This window comes from Orbicella faveolata, unplaced genomic scaffold (genome assembly GCF_042242905.1).
Source record: "Orbicella faveolata isolate gen_17 unplaced genomic scaffold, um_ofav_v1 contig_2, whole genome shotgun sequence".
Lineage (NCBI taxonomy): Eukaryota > Metazoa > Cnidaria > Anthozoa > Scleractinia > Merulinidae > Orbicella > Orbicella faveolata.
In genome coordinates, this window is record NW_028301547.1 from 26,306,797 (window position 1) to 26,326,985 (window position 20,189).

Sequence of the window (20,189 nt, forward strand, 5' to 3'; positions counted from 1 at the left end):
CCGTGTATTTATGTTTTAACAGCTTCTGGCGGAAAAACATCACACGTTGCGTGACTCAAAGTTTGGCCGAGCGGGGGTCTGGGTCTGGTCACCGACAAAAAAAAAAACAAGAAGATCTGTTAGATCTTATAACCGCGCTTTTAAAATTTAACTGTTTTCTTAGTACTACAGTCGCAACGCAGTGCATATTCCAAAGCAATCTTTGATGATTCATTGATTACTGTAGACATCACAGCACTTGATCAACATAAACTCTATTATCGCACCATCAGTCGTAGCCGTTGTGACATCTCCGATGACGTAATAGTCTTAATCTGGAAGTTTCTTCGGGATATGTATGGGCATGAAGATACGAACACTATTACAAACCGCTTTCTTTCTTTAAAGTCACGATTAAATTTAATTGTTTTTTTCCCTTGAGTTAAGGGTTAGCAAAGAAGTCACACGAGTCACATAATTCAAGAATTGCGTTATCTACGGCTATCTTTAGTACGGTGGTTATTTCCCTATCAATGACGTAATCTTTGCACGTTCTGACACGTTCTTTGCTTGGCTTCCAAACATTTAATTTTCTTTCCGATCTATGAACTCGCTGCGATGAAACAGTCAAAGGATTTACTTCATTTGCCTAAAACCGCAAGAAATACTCGCAAAATTACAAATAAATTAATCACCGTCGCTTCTGCCGAAATAAACTTGCAAAGTAAACACGATCTTATTTGTCACGTAGCGAAAGTGAAAGCTGCAACGTCAGCGCATTCCATGGCTGACGTAATACCTTTTTTCAGCGTATTTATTATTCCCTTTAAATCCAACGCTTTGATAAAGCGAAAAGAAAATATATTTTACCCACAAAAAAGAAAACAATATCCGTAAAATTGTTCGTGTGTTTATGTTTTAACAGCTTCTGGCGGAAAAACATCACACGTTGCGTGACTCAAAGTTTGGCCGAGCGGAGGTCTGCGTCTGGTCACCGACAAAAAAAATACAAAAAAAAATAATAAACCACGGGTAAACCTAGAACCGCGCTCGGCCCATGGCCGCGCGGTTAATAAACCACGGGTTAGAACCGCGCTCGGCCCATGGCCGCGCGGTTAAAAAAAAATAAACCACGGGTAAACCTAGAACCGCGCTCGGCCCATGGCCGCGCGGTTAATAATAAACCACGGGTAAACCTAGAACCGCGCTCGGCCCATGGCCGCGCGGTTAATAAACGTCATTTGTACAAATAGCGACGGAATCCAAACGAATGCACAAATAGGGAAACAATTTTTCCCGGCCAGAAAACGTTTAGTGGAACAATGTTATGTTATTTTTCACAAATGATAGTCACTCAAAAAGAAAAACTTCCCCAAGCGCCACACCGTTTTGGCCGCAGCGTGATCTGAGTTATGGGGTCACGACTGGAACCCTAGCCGCTGACCGCCCGAAGGACATTGCAGACTCGTTTTCCAACGCTCTTGCGACTTGACCTGACAAATGACGTCAATGGCCGCTGTCACGCGACGACATTTTCCAGATTCAACTTTCGTTAGCAGGTGATAATTTCGAGTTATTTTCTTTTTCTGCGTATTTTTCATCTTCCTTTCTCTTTCAATTCTACATCCTTCTACTCAGGATGGTCTTTGAATGCCTAGCAAGGTTTAAAGTGGCGTTTAACACGCTATCCACGGCCGTATTGGCAAAAGAAAAGTGTTTCGCCGAAGTAGCAGGATAACGGTAAACACGGTAACTTTGAACGCTTTGTACAAGGTCAATATACTTTGGCCGAAAAATGTTTTTCCAGAAACGTGATGTGTATCCCTCCAATGTCTAATTCATCACTGTGATTGCTTTCAACAGCGTTGGACTTTTGAGAAATAATTATTTTAAAATCAGCTCCAACGCTCCATCTAATTTAGTATGCAACATTTGAAACTTTATTTTTTAATCGCTTCGGCAGTTTTTTGATGTTTATCGAATGATATTGCATTAAAAGGCCTTTTTCTTCAACACTGTGTAGTTTTCTCATTATTTTGCGTTGCGATAGTAATTTCTGAACAGTCTTTTGCGGGGGCTTATTTTCGGCCTGATTTTGCTGCTATCAGACGGAAAAAGTTTGCGGCTCGATATTTTTGGTTTAAAGCGAAACTGAAACAAAAGAAATTCATTTTTAAATAGTATTCGGTAACCTCTATTTGGGAGATAAAAATCGGCCGATTTTATTTTTTAGCCGGAAATCATCGGTCGTTTCTTAGGCGCAGGGCCTCTTAAGCATGCGTTCGGCGATGAGTTCTCAAGGTGATCAAATCTTTCAGTTATTCCGAACGAGAGAACTCAAACGACTGCCGTGTAGTTATGGGCAAGATGAAGCATTGCATCGGCGAAGTAAACGAGATTTATGAAAGATATTGTTTCACCAAAAGGGACAAGCTTCCCGCAACGGAAATGGTTGACAATTTCGTCGCTGAATTAAAGACCTTGACTAAAACCTGCAATTTTTGCGAGAATCAAGAAAGAGCAAATCACAGGACGAGAGTTCTCGCCTTGAAACGATGTATTGATGTCTGTTGCAGCGAAGAAGTTACTTCAGTGCAAATAAAGTTGCTATTCGTGCCCGTTGACAGCATTCATCAAGTCAACTGATTTGAAGAAGAAAAAATTAGATAGGGCTTCAGATGGAAAGTTAAACGGGCAATCTTAGAAGATCTCCTCTAAGTTTTGCGGGGTTAAAAAGAAGAGCCCAGTGTGGGGTAACACGTGCAAAGAGTAAGAACCGTTTTACCAAGAAATGTTCAAGGAGAACGACAGTTTGCAATATTGAAAGCAAAAGAAGGGCTCAAAGAGATCACTGTCGCGAGGATACAAGCTGTAGCAGAGAGGGCTATTCTTGGGAGGATGTTAGTTTAACAGCAACCAGTCCGATTCCAAATTGATTGCAGTCGAGTGCGAACATTTAACGAGACGAGGAACTCGATCCGTGTTCGCAAACATTGGTGAAATGTGGATTGGCACCAAAGTGAAGCCCGTTGGTACCTGTGCTGTAAAGGTCGTGAGCCCCAGGACCAATGTTCAGAAGTTCAAGGCCAGATTTTTCATTGTTAATGAGAGCATGACACCTTTGTTTGGTTTAAATGCGACGGAGAGGATGAAGCTGTTGAATTTTCTCAAAGAACATTTCGTGAATGTTGTAGAGAGCAGTGACCTGATAGATAAGTACTCAGATGTTTTCAACAGGAGTCATGAAACACTCCCTGGGAAAGTACATCTCCAAGTTGACCCTGACACTAGGCGTGTTGTCCTTTCAGCGCGGAAAATACCTGTGTCCGTTCCTAAGCTGGAAAGTATCAAGGTTAATGCTCCTGTTGACCAACCGACCGAGTGGGTCAGTCAGATTGTGGTAGCTGTCAAGTAGTCAGTTTGCATAGATCCCAAACCTCTCAATGCCGCTTTGAAGAGGGGTCATTACCAAATTCCAGTTGTCGACGGAGGATTTGTCACCTGACCTGACAGATACACGTGTGTTTACTAAAGTCGATTTAGCGTCAGCGCTTTGGCATCTGGAGATGGATCATGAATCTAGCATGCGCACAACATTCGCTACGCCATATGGGTGACATCGCTGGTTCCGTTAACCTTTTGGTCCCAGCGTTTCGAGTGAAATATTTCAGAAAAATCTCCATCAAGAATTACATGGGCTTCCCGGTGTAAAGTGTATTGCAGACGATGTTCTGATCAATGGAACAAATGAGGGTGATCATGACAGCAATCTAGAGGGGTGTATGAATACATGACAGCAGAAAGGCATCAAGCTTAACAGTCAGAAGCTAGAGTTGAAAGTCAAGGAAGTTCCATTCCATGGACACCTGCTTACCACAGAGGGTCTAAAGCTAGATCTCGAGAAAGTGGGACGATCATAGAGATGCCACGTCCAGAGGGACGAGACGACATACTATCGGCTTAATGGAACGGTTAACTACCTAAGCCGGTCGTTTTCTCCCTCATCTGTCTGATGTCATGAGGCCTCTCCGAGATCTTACCCCCAAAGATGCGGTATGATGCTGGGACGACCTGCAGAAAAAGCTTGATATGATGTTAAGAATCGGATTGTGTCTGCACCCGTTTTGGCGTACTACAAGTCCACTGAAGTTCTTAAAATCCAGTGTGACAGCATTCAGGTTCAGGTGGTCTTGGAGCAGCTCTTATGCAAAATTTGCACCCCATTTCGAACTCCAGTAGAGCCTTGACAATAAGTGGGTCCCGTTAAGCCCAAATTGAGAAGGGGATGTTAGCAATTGTTTTGTCAGTGGAGAAGTTCAATGATTAGACGTTCGCTCGAACGACCATTGCCCACACTGACCACAAGTCTTTAGAGCTTATCTTCCCTCGCGTATATAAGTTGAGTTGGAATTTGAAACTATCAATGTGACGAACTTTCTCAAGCAAGGCTTTGCAATTTCACCGTGAGACAGAGAAGGACGAGTCCCTTCAAATCTTAAAGGCCGTTATTCAGCAGGGCTGGCCTGATGACAAGAGTGCCCTGCTTCCTGTTGTCTCTCCGTATTTCGACATGAGAGACGAAATGTCCGTTTAAGATGGGCTTATTTTCAAAGGAGAGAGAGTGGTAGTCCTAAAAGCTGCTAGAGGTGATCTGCTCCGGAAAACCCTCACCTGGGAGTTGATGGTTGGCTTGACAGAGCACGTGAGCGTCTTTATTGGCCTTGCATGACTGGGACATTAAGAATAACATATCTACTTGTGAAGCCTGTAGAGAATACGAGCAAAACTAGACCAAGGAAACACTCAAGAGTCACCAAATGCCTAGTCGGCCCGGCAGTAGGTTTTAGCTGACCTTTTCCAGTTAGAGGGAAAGTGGTGACGTCTGATTATTTCAGTGACTTGTTTGAACTTGACTACCTACAACCTCGGTGTACGTAATCAGAAAGCTCAAAGCGCATTTCGCAAGGCACACGAGAACAGCTAGTTACCGACAACGGGTGCAGTTTTCTTCTGACGATTTTCTGAAATTCTCAAATGAGTGGCACTCTGATCACCGCACTAGCAGTCCCTGTCATAGTCAGTCCAATGGCAAAGCAGAAAGTGCTGTGAAAGAGGCCAGAAAGATTCTCTTGAGATGCAAGAAGGCTGGTTCAGATGCGTTTCTTGCTCTGCTTGACCACAGGAATACACCGCCTTCGGGAATTCAAATCAGGCCAGCTCAGCGCCTTCTTAATAGAAGAACAAGAAGTATGATCTTCTACCCACGTCTACTTGTTTACTTTATAAACCGTCTGTAGCTGATGAAGATACAACCCACACCAAGCTTCGCCTGCGCCAGCAACAGCAAGCTCGTTGTTACAACAGAGGCGCCCGTAACTTAGACCGTTTGGAGAAAGGCGATGCTGTAAGATTTGAGCCATGGCAGGTTGGAGAGAAGGAATGGCGAAAGGAGTTGTTAAGAATCGTTTGAGTGAAAGATCCTGCGAAGTGGAACTTCCACAAGTTCATCTTAGGAAGACCAACGAGCCTCCTGCTACAACCGATGACACTCAACATGAGCGGTGTAACCAGCCACAGCCGCAAGAGCCTGTGACTGAAACCTATGAGTTGCCGTCTCAATCTGCGGTTGAAGTGACGACGGAAGTACCTCCACCAGCTACACAGTACGTCCGCAGAGCCCGAAACATCTTGAGGACCATGTTTTAGCTTAAGTGCCTAAGCCGTGAACTGTTGCAGCTTAGGAACTCTTACAATAGCATACATCCGAACGTACAGTGAATGTATAAGAATGTCATAATTTATACGTCAGTTGTCAGCTGTGAGATGTACTCGACGGTTAGGATCGCTTCGCATTAAATCGAATTAAAGCTGTTGTTCAGAGTTTCAAACGTTCTTCTTGTGCTGTTAAACAATTGGCTTTCTTAGGAATCCAATCAATTTACAGCTATTGTGATTCTAATTAAGAATTAGAAAACATGTACCGTGTTTCTATCGAGTTTTAGTATAATTCTATTAGCGTTCTATCACGAATGCTGCTATCCTCGAAGCTCAGTTTTCCTCGAGCCCCGCTCTCGGAAAACTGTTCGCTTCTTGGAACAGATAATGTCCGCGGACAAATATCCCAGCATGTTTCCGCGCCAAATGGAGGCTATTGTTTATTTATAATCCATCAAATATTTTTGCTCGTGTGCGATTGGTCTTAACATGTCACATTACTGAATATCTCCCCAGCTAAAACGTGGGACTATCCGAGTGATATTTCCCAATTTTTCGCGCGTGTTGCGAAAAATATTTGGAGGACAATAAACACGATAGCCTCCATTTGGCGCGAAAATATGCTCGGATATTTGTCCTTGTACATTATCTGTTCCTCAAAGCTCACAGTTTTCCTCCAGCTACGTTCTCGGAAAACTGTTTGCTTCTCGGAACAGATAACGTCCGCGGACAAATATTCGCGTTAGATTGACAGTTGCTACCAAAACTATTTTATTCAATGGCTGGAAGTTTGTAATTATGTTTACAAAACATTGTCTAAGTATAAAGGAGGCCGTGTTTTCACAAACAATTACGGTACATGTTCACGATCGATCTTTGAGGTTGTAACGTGTTTTTTGTCTGTTTTTAGAAATCTCAACAAAAGGAACTATACATTATATTAAGGCTTTCGAGAATAACAAGAAAAGACATCAAGCGCAGGGATCGGTAACAGTCATTTAGGCCCCAAGTCTATTAACCCCTAACCATTTAAACCCCAACCAGAAGTCGATAAGCCCCCAACCAGGAATTAAAAAAACACATATATTTCTCATGCATTAGTAAGGGGCTAATCGACTTGTGGTTGGGGGCTAACCGGCTAGGGGCTAATCAAATGACCGGTAACCAAAGGATCAGGTTTGTTTTATTCCTCTAAGGCTAAAAGATGAGTAAGGATGTTAATATATCAAATGTGGCCTAAGTGTTGATTATCAGTGGCTTGTTCCTGTAATGGAAGGAGAGCTAAATAAGACAATAAGGAAGACTAATATAAAGTCAGATGAATGAAGTCTTTAATAGTACTTGTCTCAAATGACAAGTCTTAGTGCAAGAGAGGAGCATTTACCCTTTAAAAACTGATTGAGAGGTGGCATAAAAAGTTAGTGCCAGGGAAAAGGCTGCAGAAAGAGCAACAAAATGAGGTGGTAAAGTCAAACTTCCTGCACACTCTTCATCTCAACGACCTCATTGGACCCATTATTTAAGCCGTAAAGTCAAGAATATCTAAACAAAAGTCTAAGGATGATTATGAGGAAACAAAAACAATCAACGAGAGAACTATTGTGTTGTAACCAAAGAGATGGTGATGAATTCTCAATTCTGTCGAGGGACCTATCCAGTATTCACTTTCATAAATAATATGATGCCAGATGCTTTGCCTGAAACTGAAACAGACCTCTTGTAGTAACGTAATAACAGAAAAGCGCCATACCCACTGCACTCACTATGAAACCCGCTTTAACTCTGTCAGTTCAGTGCAAACAAAAAGGGTCACGAAGCTGTTAAGCTGTTCAAAAAAAACAACTCTTACCATCGGGGAGTCCGGAAATTTAGAAATATTTCAGTTTATACAGTTAATAGGCCACCGCTACAAAAAAATGCTCGAATGAAATATTCATGCCTGCAAATCAGACCTAGCTCACACTGTAGAGTTCCCGCTCGCAGGTTTACGTTGGAAAATTTATCCCCGATGCCTCGATCAAAATGTCCAAGATTTAGATGTAGGGCAACTGTAACTTTTTCTTAGATGTTTGAACGTGAAATATGGGCGACGTTTACAAAACTTTACAAACGCATCCCGCTCACGGAAGTCCGCCATGTTTGTTTTTCACAAACCAGTACTTATGTGAAGGTGAAGTTAATCGATATGACACGAGCGTGGGACAAAGAAAAAGTCTGAGTCCCCAACAGGAATCGAACCCTTAACCTCCCGAACACCGGGCGGGCGCTCTATCCACTGAGCTACGAGAACTCATGGAGAACAAGGTCATTTTTTTTTTCGTTGTCCCACGCTCGTGTCGTGTTGATTAATTCACCTTCACATTTCATTACCGAGCTTAAAATTCACCATCTTTATTAACTTATCACAAACCAGTACTTAGTCTCGCTCGGCCAAATTTCTTAACTGGGGCGATCATAGAAACTCGGTTCCAGGCCTCGCTGCTTGCCTTCCGAGGTCTGTACGGTCTAGGCTCGTTTAATATGTAACATCTTCCTCTCATATTTGCTACAGCTATTATTAGGTACATACTCAATCAGTGTCTCGTATTGATTGCCAGAATAGATTTAAGGTGGGTCAAAACAATTTCCAGCAGTTAGGTTTTGATGGGCCATTATAACCACTCTTTATCACGTTATGTTTTTCGTGACACAATAGGTTACCATTGCAACAGTATGACCCGCTTAAAAAACACCCTTAATTACAGCTTTACGCGCTTACAATTCAAAACGGCACGGTGAAATTTTGTTTATATTATGATGTTTTGATAAGCAGGATAAGACGCAACTTTCCTGGTAAAGTATCAAAAAAATTCTGTACATAGGGTCCAGAGCCACCTTAAATTTTCAAAACTTTAAGTTGGCTCTGAACACTAACGGGCCATGAAAACTTGGCCGTATTAATGGGGCAAGGTCAAATTTCATGAGTGGTCTAATTGAGTGGCGTCTTCACAGATATATCACAATGCATTTCTGAACTACTATAATTCTTTAATAAGCTCCGGATGCAGTTATAATTTTTGTAAAATATTGAATAACTACATGAAATATTAATAATGGAAAGATGAACATTAACTGGTTTGAGTGGCCGTATTAATGGGGAAAAATCATAAAGGATTATACAGGTTGGGATTTGAGAATGTGGCCGTTGGCTGTATTAGCGGGGTTTTCTTGTATGAAAATGTATGGCCGTTTCGTCGGGACAAAATTTGGACGTGATAACGAGGTGAGCGTAGTAACGAGCTGACCGTAAGGCGGGGTTCCTCAGTACCACCCAAATGTCCACTACATTTCCACCCAGATTTCCACGCTGATTTCCACTCTGATTTCCTCCGTTGTTCACTCTCTCCTCAGGCAATAATTCATTTATCGTTTTAATAACTACTATAGAGCACGAAGTGAATGAAGACAAGTTCAAAAACGCTAAAAATATGCTTTTTCATCGCAATAATTTGGAATTTTGACAGTTGTTTAAACTAGTACATCAGCTTACATGTAGCTTTGTGTGACATTTTTTGAACAATAAGTAAACAATCAAAGCAAAACAAATCTATCTTGCAGCAAATTCTCACAATTTGCTTTCCGAAAATTTGCTATTTATGGGGGGAGAACACAATACGTTACCATACAAGAAGCAATATTTTAAAAAACCAAACTCAACTAGCCACATCGCTGCAAATCTCAAACAGCATTTGCAGCAACAGTGTGCATAATTTTATGCATCGTTAGCTACTATTTTTGTAGATTTTATATTTTTCAACTCATTTCTTAAATATGAAAAGCACAACCCTGCCTCTCCATGGGCTCCTGTAACGGGGAAGGAGGATAAATACACTTAACTGTTACTTCTCCTACACTTGCTATCGTGTCCTATCTCATACCCCATTGAGAGTCCGGTCCGTGCAGAAGCTAGGCACAAATTATTCCAGACAGCCCTTAGAGGCATTGTTAGAAAGATTTGAATTATAAAGGTTTGTATGGGAATGCAAAAGTTTAACTTCAGAATTGATTCTTGCTTTCTTTGTACACCACTTCAGCCCAACCTCAGAAATGGGCAAACAGCCAACAAATACAAGATAGCGAAGATATTTAAGCAATAGACCACAAAGTTTTTATGGTTTATAGGCTAATAAACCACTTGGGATGTTGGAAGAACACGAGAAGAATTCGTAAGTCACGAGCCGCAGGCGAGTGATTTACGAATTCTTCGAGTGTTCTTCCAACATCCCAAGTGGTTTATCATACCTCTAAACCATAGAAACCTGTGGTCTATTGCTTTATATGATAATTCAGAAGACACGCGAAATTTCCATGAGTTTACTGGCACAATAAACCAGAGCTGATTGACCGATCAGAGCGCGCGCATTCATTTAATTTTTATATAAAATTCAATACGATGAAATTTTATTTGAACTATACAAAACAAAGCCACGATGTTCCAACACTAACCTTTATAAATCACATCTTTCTAACCCAACACGTCCCTTAGACAAATGTGACTAAATTATGAAGGTAAGCAGAGAGAGTCTTGGTTCGGGATAAAATTAATCCTTCATTTCATTTGTGTAATGTAATACTTATCAAAACCTTCATTCCCTGAATAAATTGCAAGGAATGAAATCAAAAGCTGAGTCAGCAACATTTTAACAAATATAATTATCAAGTCACTTTGTTTGTTACCTAAGGGCTGGTGGCAGGCTTTGACATCGCACATCTTAGCTTGAAGCAGGAAAAATATAGTCAAGCTATTGAATTCTTTGCGATTAAGATAATTGGTACAAAGGTGTATATAACAGCTTTGACCCATGGACTGATAGTGGTAAATGTGACACAAGATTTTATGGTTGGGAGCTACCAGGCCATACTAAAACCAAAGTTGCTAATGTAAGCACGAAGAACACAGAGAATCCAGCAAACCATTCAAACCTCACAACAAATTCATGTACATTTTAGTTAACGTAAAGGGCCGGAAAATGTGTGTAGGCGAGTCATGATTTGTTTGGAGTTTAATTCTGAATGGTTGACAAAGGGCTATTTTCTTCACCAATCACTAATCGCTGTAATGCAACACCAATATATAAGTAAATGCAAATTTACTTTCCACACTCAAATTAAATTAATTATACGTCTAAACCAATCACTAAGCGCAGTAAACAACACTAAATGCAAATTTACTTACATGTAAAGACAACCAAATTAAAAAAAGTTCTAATATCAGCAATTCTAGCGAGTGAAAAGAAGTTTCTGTACTGATTCAGACTAAGAGATGCCATTCACCACAAACTACCACACAAGTAAATTTTTTACGAATTATTTAAGTATTTACATTTCATTCATGCAAAAACAGTTGGAAAAAGACATCATATTACAGAGTAGTACGTTAAAATGCGCTCTGTTATCCAATACAGTATTGGATGAGGAGTCTTGATTACTCTTCTCTTTCAAATAAATAACATTACTTATTAGCCAGTAGTGACAAAGGAACAAAATTTTTAAATAAAATTTTGTTCTCTGAATTTTAATGAAGAGTTATTTGTTTCTGGTAGGCGTTTTCAAAGCATCAGTGTAATTACAATTGGGATCTCATTGACTGTCCTTAGGAGGATCTGTTTCAAGTACTTTTTACTTTATAACGTAGCCTTGGAGTAGGATTAAAAAGAAATATGCTGCATTCAATTCTGTCTTTAATTCTGCCAGATTTACTATTATAATATTATGTTATTTTATTTTATATTATAGTACTTTTCTATTCTCACTGGGGCCATCTCGCACAAACGCCCCAAATTCCTTTGGGATTCAAGGTGAAAACTCCCGTGCACTCGTAAACCCTTGGAAGAGTGCGCTTTGCTTAGATTTAGTATAAATGGGTCTGTTTTATTCAGTTTATTTCTCTTTTCGTTAAAACGTACGCTAGTTTTGCGCTCAGCGCCCCTCCCTCCTCCCCGATGCAATGACGACTGTTTTCATCCTAGCTCCCGCTCCTTCCGCCTCCGGGCTCGCTTCTTCCCATAACCTATTCTTGCCTGGGGCGTTGGGGAGTGAGGGCCCCCCGGTGAGAATTTATTACTATTATATAACCTTATATAAAAAGAAAAAAAACAAGTTGTACTTAAATTCTAGTTTAGTCTCGAACTGGCATATATCTACTGTTTTTCAAGAAATAAATCTTTCAGAGTATTTTAGGTATATTGTAATATTTTCTAATTAATTACTTAGGACAAACAAACACTTAATTCATCAGTGTAAAATCCTACCTTTTACAAATTACATTGTGTAAGAATTGTAATTTGCACTGGTTTACTCCGACTCCGAGCTACAAAAAAAATGTTCAAGCAATAAAAGTAAAGTAATTATATAAAAGAGGAGACAACATGGAAATTTGAAATAATTCTTCGCGGAAGAAAAACACTTCTCGAGTGAAACCCCCGCACATGATTTTAGCAAAGTCTCGTTAAAAGCCGCTGACAAAGCTATCGATGAATCGAATTATACAACCCCCTTTGTTGCATACCAAATAGTCTTTAAGTTGCGGTAAACGCAATATGACTAGAACCAGCGACAACTACGTACTACAAATGTAGCAATGGCCCGCCGTTACTCGAAAACAATCACTCAAAATACTAGTACCCAATCTACCTCTCAGACTACTCATGCTCCTAAAGGTCTGTTACGCATATCAAACTTTATGTTGAATCTTTGGTAGACAATGGCTCTGCGATTAACTTCCTTTTGTGGGCATTTTTATTGTTTGCAGCTTTGAGGCTCTTTTGTTTCTAGAACAAAAGTTTGAAAGAACCGACGCTTAGCAAATTTCCGAGCGCGAGATTCAAAATCTTCGTTGACGACCAGATGTTGACAATATCACCCTTTTCGGGGTGGGGTAAGGGAAATTTCGCTCAGAACAATGACAATTTTACCGGGGGTACGGAAGGGAAAATTTGTTACATGACGCGCGAGCTGTCGAAGTTTCAATGTATTTCCCTTCTTCGCGCAAACCGGCGAATGTCAACGTTCAGAAGCACGCTGAAAGGGCTAGGGTTTTTTTCTAAAATACAAATGGAAAAGCGCAAAACAACTACAAGCAAAACCCAGTCATCGGATAAGAAACTGAAAAGTGAAGAGAAGTAATAGGCGTTTTTTTCTGGGTTGTTTAATGCTCGGCAATAGGCCAGGTGCTATTAAAGCCAAAGCCGCTGCGAGGAAAGTAGCCTACCTGCAGCGAAGAACTACTGTATATAGTTACCGCCACCATCAATTATGTTCGAAATATCAGTAAACTGTTAGGAGGATGAAATTGTCATTAAAAGTATAAGAAATCAAAAGCGTCTTTCGTGTTGTTTAAAATACAATTGTTGAGCTATTACCACTGTTACTCCCCCAATTCGATTTTAAGCTGAAAGGATCTCTCTGCGAATTCCGCGGCCTACAGAGAAAAGTTACCTACCTATAACCTTTTCTTAAGCGCAACTGAGCATCTTTGAAATTTGCGCTTAGTTGACCCATTGTTTCCTCTTTGTCATGAATGGTCATTGAGTACTAGTAATGCTAATGGATAAATGGTTATAGAGACGCGTGCACTTGACAACAATCATTCCGCTATTGTCACTTGACAAGAACCATTTCGCTCACGTAATCAGAAGAGATCGTCGAGAAAGAAGTTTTTTAGAAAATGTTTTCGAAGTTAGAGAAGGCGCCAAACGTCCTCTACAAACGTGGACCGAGGCATTTTGCGGTAGAGCAGTCTGCTATCTCTTTGCCACTCCTTGAGGTGTGCGACCAGCGTATTCGCCATCTGCGCGCTGAGAATGAGCAGCTACGGGCTGAAAAAATAGAAGAGGTGAAGATCATTAATGGCCAGGCGGCAGAATTGGCAGGGAGAAGAGCTGAAGTTTACCAGCTTCGCCAAGAACTTCAGCTTCTAGGAGTCGAAGTTGCCTAAAGTCGCCTTGCAGTTAACCCTGTAAATTTAACGTCACCCGCAAGAGCTACTGGGACGTGGACAGGGCTGCGCGGTCTTTGAAGAGATGAAAAATCGGAAACTACCTCCCTCACCCTAAATGACATCACGTCCTCAAACTAGCACACCCGGGTGCGATCCATTCAACCAAAATTTCCGGGCTGAGGTTTGAAAATTTATTGGTGGGAATGGATCGCGACGGCTCCAGACGGTCTCGTTCCATGCCACTCGTAAAATGAGTTTCGCGCTAATTTAAAATAGAGGATGTTGGATCACTGTTGCTCGTATCAGAGCTAGATGACAATTTCGACGGTGATATCAATGGTATTGTGTGAGCTGTTTCATGCGTAGTAATTTTAAGCTGTATAATGGGCTATTTTGGGCAGGCCGTTCCCAGATATTTGCCGTATGAATTCAAACACCACTTTCGAATGACGGAAAGAACATTCCAAATTCTCTCGGGAAATAAACCGTTTTTAAACAGTCAAAACATACACTTGACTTGCGAAGCAGCTACAGACCTGTTGTAAGTGCACATAGATGTGCGAGTAACACCGATAGATCCGCTGTTAAAAATCCAAAAGCTGCAATGATAAGTGTTTTCCTCCCTGTTGTATATGGAAACTACCGAACAGCGAGGTACTGGGATTGAGAATGGGTCGGAATGTTCAAATTTGTGATCGGACCAATCCAGCCGAGAAAAGTGGTCCACCTCGAAAGGTGAACTGACTTTTTCGGAACTTTTACGGTTGGACGGAACCGATCCATTCAGTTTTAGACCGAAATTTCAGGAAATTTTGGTTGAATGGATCGCGCCGTGGGTGCTTTTCATTATGCCAAAGGTTCCGGAAATTTCGGTAAGAAGCCAAATGGAAAAAGCCTTTTCGGTTCCTTCCGACCGGAATATTCGGGATCACCTCTGGAGATGGTCCATTTATTTCGGTCGGAATATTCCGACCGAAATTTGCAGTTCCATTTTGACAAACCGGTTCATCGCCCTGTTTCTCTTCACTTATGTAGAGAATTCGGAAAAGGAATAAAAAATCGGAAAATGTCATTCCATTTTTCTCGGGTATCCCCACTGGTTTCTGACCGGTCGGTTTGGCATAATGGAAAGCATCCACCATGTACGGGTATATTACGAACTCACAAAGTGACCAGCTCTCAGTTGGCTTGATAGCGCAGTTCATGGGTTCGAATCCCGTTTAGGGCTGAATTATTTCCAGGCTTAATTTCACAGCTGCCATAAGTTGTGTGCATAACTTTTATGATCAATCATGTCTTCATATCTTTCTCCGTAGTTCAAATATATGATCTTTCATATATTTATGCATGCTAAGCCCAGAAAAACAGTGGGAAAATGTTAATAATAATGATGTCATCTACCTTTGCTATGCGTCTGTCCTCTACATAGTGAGAATTAAGCACGCTGTTTCAGCCAATCAACGCGTGTGTTATATGGATTTTATGTAGTTGTCATAAATTCAATTTCGTTCCCAGAGTCTTCGTTCCCCTTGACCAGCGGTCGGAAAACGAGAGCTCTGGGAGCAACCATTTCAGGCGCGCATGGCCGGCGCGCATAGACCGGGTCCGAGCAAAAAGGTGTGATGCAGTAGACTGGGGTCTACTAAAACGAGCAGATTCCGCTTACTTACACTGGAACTTGAATTTCTAAAGAAATTCCACGAAACTCCCTTCTTTATGAAGAAGGAAGGGTTTTGGCGCATTTTTGTTCTGAGGCAATGGGAAAAGGTGAGTTTTTCAGGTTGCCGGAAAACAGGACTTCATATTTCGCGCTGTAAGATCTGCTCGCGCTAGTTGTACGCGTAATCTTTTGCTTCTGACTAACGAATAAACGTTATGAAACTCTTTACTCTGGTATCGCCGGTTAATTTGTACGTTTCTCAGAACAATCAGGATAATGCTTAATCACAACCAAAATCTGTTTTCGATCAGTTTCTTATTGTTTCTGCTTGTTTGGCGAGCAGGAAAGTCTGACGCGTACAAGTAGCTAATTTGCATAATGTAGCGCGTGCACTTTCAAGTCCGAGTCGGTGTTTTTTTAATTTCTCAATATAAAATCTTGCCAAAGTACTTTTTTCCCCATCTTTTGTGCTGATATGATGCGATAATTTTTGCCAACGCTAAAAGGCTACTAAGATCACGGTTTCTTCATAGTGAAATTTTTTTACTGCGAAAATGAAGAAGACAAGGAGTTTTGAGAAGTCAAACAACAAGATGAAATTGTTAATCGGGTTAATTGAAAAGTGCTACCGTAATTTTGCTGATTTAATATCTGCTGTCTTCCCACATTTCCAGCTAAACTTCTAACATGCTCTCAAATATTTATCAAATCAGTCAAACATATATAAAGATAGAGACATTGTTTGAGTTGGATGTACGTTTTTACACGAAAGAGCGTAATTGAAGTCAATTTGTCATGTTTAGCTACAAAACACAGATCGCCGGGCGCTCCTTTTCATCGACAACCAGCGATTAATTGGATTTTTACACAAACAAAACTGAGCAGTATTTACAGACGAAAGTTTTTATGCCTTGGTGAGACATCACGTGTTGCTTGCAATTCAGACGAAACTCAAACAAGCAAAATTTTATTAGTTTTCGTTCGCGTTAAACTCTATGGAAATCCTTGCAAGCGTGCGGCAAGAGGAGGGAAACTTTGAAGTTCTGAAACGCTGCTATATCCAAATATATCCAGCTGTTTTTTTTACTATGTTATGTAAAAGCTATCGATCTGCAACATATGTAAAATTTAGAGTGGAGTAAGGCGGAGTACTCGTGAAAGAAGCAGCGGATCACGACTTGGTCATGGTAAGCGGGACATACCTGCATTCGACACAGTCTTACTTCACTCAAATTTGGGTAGCCTACGACGAAACTACTTAAGCATCATTACAACAGACATAAATGTATTGACTTTTGAGTCTAAAGCATCAAAAAGGCTTTTGAAAATACACCACTGGTGGCTCAAAAATAAAGAAAAGAAGAAAAAAAAAAGAAAAGTTGATTTCCGGTTCGTCGAGAGGAGTTTTTTGGCAGCCATTAATCTCACCGGAAGTAGACTGTTCACAGTCCCCTATTTTTCCGTGAGATCGTAGATGTCGATCGTTGAGCTCGACGGGCCGCCATCTTGATCTCTTGATGCGAGCGAAACTGGAGAGAGTGCAAAATGCCCGTGGGTAGGGGTGGTGGAGGGCACGGCTGGCGGAAAAAATAGGGAGACTGTAACAGCTTCGCTCTGTCTCGTGTTCCCTATTTTTTCCGCCCCGTCACCCCTACGCTATTAAGCCCAACCGCCACTACCCACTGGCATTTTGTACTTTCCCCAGTTTCGCTCGCATCAAGAGACCAAGATGGCGGCCCATCGAACTCAATGATCGACATCTACGATCTCACGGAAAAATAGGGGACTGTGAACAGTCTACACCGGAAGCGCGGAAGGAGCGCTCGTGCCAGTCTTTCTCCGCATCACACATTGGACCAAGAGCGGACTGCCCGTTTCACCGCCCGGCCTTTTTTCCGCCCTGATGCAGACTGCGGAGTGAAATTGGATGGGCAGAGTTCGGTTATTTCAAAATGGTTGCTATCGTCTACAAAATAATGGGTTTAAACCCACTGATCATTTTTATGCACATGTTAAATGATTCGTTTTCATCACTATTCAAACGTTTTAAACCATATCAAGATCATGTTTGTGTGTTCGTGTTGTTCACTCTTGGGTTCTCCAGATATCGCCCATATTCCGCCCGCAAAGCTCCACTTTTCAATCGCGTTTTTAATTGAGCGATCTCGAAATTTTGCATGTTTTTGTGCCTTCTGACTCCTAGTTTTTGAACACCAAAGTATTTTTGGACACAATATTAACAGGTAATCTTATTCCTGTGGTCTGTTGATCGCTTTCTTTCAAATAATTCTTTGAGCAATCATCGGATGAAAAACTTGTCTGTTGTCATTTTTTAGCGGCCATTGAAACTTCACGGGCCGGCTCACGAGTGACGTCATAATGGCCAAGATCATCGGGCGCGCAGTCGCATGGCTGCGCAAGCGAAGTTGACCTCTCCCATTCTCGTCCCCAGTGCTACTCGTCTTAAAATGCCGTTGACGAGTAGCTCTGGACACACCCAAAAATTCGAATTTTTTCATTGGCTGACAAAAAATGAATGCACAGCAGAAATGAAAATTACAAAGCTCTACGCATTCCATTTTACTTCCGGCCCGGAGGCGGCACCTTCGCTCAGTTGACACAGGCGCGCTTTACGAAAAAACAAATGGTGACCTTTCCCGATCGATCCGAAGGAATCGTTAAAGTTTCCACGTAACCAAAGGAGTACGTCGCCTGCAACGATGTCATTCACGATCGTAATCATCGTCCTTTGTTGTAGCAGCGGAGAAGGTGGGAAGAAACGTTTAGAACTCGGAGAATCAACCAGCTAATACAACAATTACTTTGTTGCTGACCATACCCCAAGAAATCATAAAATTAAGTTCGAATCGGCAGTGGGTTTTAAGAAACGTTTGTCTTCCTTTATGAAAAGCTCAAAAGGAAACTTAGAGCCAGGTGAAAAGACGAAGAAATATCACTCTTGCTAAGCAAATGTGGCACTGGAAATGCGAAGGTGAGTGTGTTTCTCTCTCTCTGAAAGATCAAGGAGATCAGATTCTAGCAGTCCAAAATGTATTGATATTAAATTGCCAAAATGAGTCAAAGGTCCGTGTTATAATACTCTGCTACGTACCTGGATGCTGTAGCAAATGGTCTGAACATGAAGTTTGGTTTGTTTCTTCCACATATTGTTATGTATGTATCTTTTACTATCTGTTAAGAAACTTCTGCTGTTATAGATATATATAATATCTTTTTTTTTAGCTCCCCTCTCTTTATTATTGAGACCTCCCCTATAGTCTCCCCCCAAAAAACACAAACAAACCTTTTGTGGTCAGGCAAGAGTTTAGTTTGCTTTAGAGCCTTCACCCAAATTTATTATCATTTTTTTATAATTTACTTGTGGAAATGATGTGTAAAGGTAAATAACCATAGATAACCATAGCTGAAATTTGAGGCCCTTTCCTCTCTCCCCATTTTAGTTAGGAAGCAACTGCAACTAGCAAAACTTTATTCCATCACAATAACATTAATCAGTAAATAACAATAATTTATCATCCATGCAAATAACTGTGAACAAATATAAGAGACAATTATTTATACATGTATAACTGATAACGAATCATCAGGACTAGTGGGTTTCCAAATGTAATGTGGGAATTATCTCTACTAAAAACAAATCAAACATTAAAGGTGTACAGAGTTACATTAATATCCCCATAACAAAAATATCATAATCTTTTTGTTAGCCTTTGAAAGATAATTTATTTCCTGCCATTATTTACTATTCTTTGTTAATTTTCAGACCATAATAGTGCTACATAAATTCCTTGAAGGATGACCATTTATGGATAATTCAAATGGGAATGTTGCTCTTGCAGTTCAATAAATACTACTGAAAAAAAAGGAGATGGAGAAAGAACCATTGTTGATAGTAAAGCTATGTGGCTGATGTTCTGATCAACCACAAGACGTAGAAAGTATACATTGAGATTTGTTGTTGCACATGGTTGTATAACAGGCTGAAGAGCCTTATTACCATGAAGTAACATGAATTGTAAAAGAGCAATGTCATTGCATTGTTTCCCATTCATTTTGTTCATGCAGTTTCCTAAAAAAAAATCTTCCTTAATGTACATTGAGGCACACCAATATGAATCACTCTCTTCACATCAGGAACCTCTACATGTATACCAATGCCAGATACTAATGTTATAGTTACATCATTTTAGCTGTATTATATTTTTGGTAACACCATGTACTCATATGGGAATACTGAAATAAATTGGTGTTGTTGTTGTTGTTGAAAGCACCCAAAAGATTAAGCTTTATATAAGCCGGTTGAAAGGTATAAAATGAACAAAAACAATTACATCGACAAAAGCAGTGGGGGACGGGGGACAAAATGGTGGAATAGCCCTATATCTAGTTTTGTAATGTCTACAGGCTTTTCTCAAGCCTGAATGTACAAAAACCATCATTAGATGTTCCAGATAAGCTAATTAAAATTGCTGCAGAGCCATTATGGAAGCCCCCAGCACACATATATAACCACTCGATAACAACTGCCATAGGACTTTTATTTTTTTCTTGGCGTTTTTCTTAACATGGTTGTAACCACTTCAAAAGGCCAATTGCTACCCTATACCCTGGTTACCACACACATATTTTTTTATTCTTTCCATAGCCATATGCAAAATAGATTTCTCTTCTCATATTTATTTAATTATAATACTGATGTAAATTAATTCTGTAAATAATGCACAATAAAAGTTGATCGATTGATTTAATTTGACAGTTTAATGATCTGTTGATTGTGTAAGACCCTTTTTTGTAAAAAAAATAGAACAGAATGGGGTTACTTGAAAAAATGAGGAC

At 40.5% G+C, this 20,189-nt stretch overlaps 1 protein-coding gene and 1 long non-coding RNA gene across 2 annotated transcripts in view; both read left to right on the forward strand.

Annotated features, from left to right (window-relative positions):
* The window catches only part of LOC110049244 (uncharacterized), a 112,043-nt gene that overhangs the window by 61,916 nt on the left and 29,938 nt on the right, over positions 1-20,189 (forward strand). The gene's annotated exons all lie outside the window — the stretch shown is intronic.
* On the forward strand, positions 17,802-20,101 carry LOC149112620 (uncharacterized). Its single transcript, XR_016207529.1, has 2 exons — positions 17,802-18,324; positions 19,117-20,101. It is a non-coding gene; the product is annotated as an uncharacterized LOC149112620 (long non-coding RNA).